Source organism: Bombyx mori, chromosome 1 (genome assembly GCF_030269925.1).
Source record: "Bombyx mori chromosome 1, ASM3026992v2".
In the NCBI taxonomy this organism is placed as follows: domain Eukaryota; kingdom Metazoa; phylum Arthropoda; class Insecta; order Lepidoptera; family Bombycidae; genus Bombyx; species Bombyx mori.
The window spans coordinates 13,452,452-13,454,849 of record NC_085107.1 but is presented as its reverse complement, the minus strand read 5'-3'; positions in this window follow the sequence as shown (position 1 = coordinate 13,454,849).

The window sequence follows — 2,398 nt, the reverse complement described above, 5'->3', positions numbered from 1 at the left end:
AGGTATGTAGTAGTAGTTTTATTTTTCCAAATGAAAAGGCACAAGCATCATACATACAGCCTAATCTTATATATATTATATGTTTTATGATAATATATATATATGATAATAAGAAATGAAATGAAGTTGATTACTATGAAACATGGCATGAAATGAAATGAGATGAGATGATGGGATGCAATATAATCTCAGTAAAGTGGTGGTGATTTACTGAGATTTTTTCAGTGGACTTTTTGGGAGGATCCCGAGAAGTTACGTCCAGCGGCTTTGTTTCATTTTCCCACATTTGTGAACTTTCACAGATATTTAACAGCTAATAATCCACCGTTATTACACATTTAAGCCTGAGAAACACTAAATAGACAAAATAAAACAAAACACACAACTTCACCCCTCGCAAAAGTCTCAAAAGTCTCTGGTAGGTTTGTAATTATACCCAGCGAAGTAACGAGTGCTGTCATGAACAACTAAAACTTAGTGCATCTTTTCTGCTTATTTTTAAAGAGACGGAATCAAATATTTGTTCACTAAAATGATATTATTTTTCATAAATACCCCAAGAAATGACGAATATGACACCCAATTAACTTTGCAAAATTAATGATCTCTGCTACCTTACATTTCAAAATAAATATTATTTTAGTACATATTCATTGATGTAAATTTTAGAAATTCATATTATAAAAAAAAAAACAATTTAAGTCTTACATGTTTAATAAAAAAAATGCAAGTAGCCCTTACCCCTAAAAAAATTTTTCATTGCATAGATGAGTGAACGAGCTCACGACCCACCTGTTATTAAGTCATCACCGGAAGCCATAGACAATTCAATGTGAATGCCACCGAAAACTGGGTACATTGCGAAGCAAGGCCGCAGTCATGACTCTAAAGAGAAATCGGCAGTATCGCTCTTCAATCCGTGATACATGACTACTTTGTGGCATAAGCAATATGCTGGTTCCTAGACGTACGAGCTCACAATACACCCTGAATGTGCACCGAAGATTAAGTATTTTTTCATTAATAAAACTAGTCCAGTCTTATGTAACATTAATAAGGTAATTATGTAATCTTTGAAACCCTTGTTTAATTGAGTTTTGAATTGACATTTAAATGGACTCTTTAACATTAACTTAAATTTAACAAATTGAAATGTTAAATTAAGAAAAAAATTGGACGCAAACGGACAATGTTATCCACCAAAATTTTAAGCTTCCCTTATTTTAAAATAACTATCAGTTGGAACGGTTTGATTGTTATAATAACGTTTTTTCGCTACGTAATATTAATATGGAGAGTTACCTGCAATTATATATTAAGCTATATTATTTCTTGCACCAGAATTTGAATAATAAATAGGCAACTCCAGAAGTATCTTGAGGACCGCCAGCTGGTCTGTGACCAACCGTACGATTACCGTCACGCTCGCTCAGCTGGCGATTTTCTTGTTTAACTTACTCATAGGTGGGACTTGGAGGGCAAGGACGAGGCTTTCGCAGTAAGTCTGATATTATATACCATCTATTCATGGCACGCATTGCTATGCGGATGACAGCATGGGGGATGCGCGTTATATCAGCCATTAGTCTTTCAAGGAGCCTGGCGCCACATACGATCAAAAATTGTCTGAAATGAAGAACTCTCTGGGGTCTCCGAGGGGGGTGAATTGAACTTAGTTCATAACTTAGTTCAATTCAACCTGTTCAAGATACACGTTTTCGCGTTCACAGCGAGGAATGACACTTTTTGCCAAAGTACTTGTCATTTCAAGGAGTATCCTTGCAACCTTCCGCGAGTATTGGGATACTTGGGATTGATATTTTGTGCATTCTAGGGCGCAAATTTTTGGGGCATTTTATAACGACCTATGTGCCGATTAAATGAGCATTGCACGAAACGTGAAGTGCGTTTATTGCAAATATTTTCGATATTTTTTTTCCATACCAATCCGTAAGTAGCCTAAGGGCCAGCTATCCTATGGTTGATAAGTGAGCTCACGGGCTCAACCTAAGTGAGTTTGCAAACACTGGTCCTAGCAAATGCAATGCTATTAGAACCTACCACCGATTTGGAATCAACCCTCTGAGAAGATCCGGCGAGAAACTCAGTGGGTGATTATTTGCATACTTCGCGAAATATTGAATTAGATAAGATAATTATATTATAAGATAAACAATAATTACTAAAAAAAACAAAATATCCTATATAATTTTAGATAAGTAACTCCAGTTAATTGAAGGCAATTGCCTGTATTTAGCAGAGTATCGAGCCTCGAGACGATCTTTGAGAACAAACCTTTGCATCCATATTACCTACACTGGGACAGCCTAAAATAGTAGCTGTGCTAACAGATTAGATTAAGTTTATCTTTAAGCGCTTAAACAGTTTGAATTTGTGG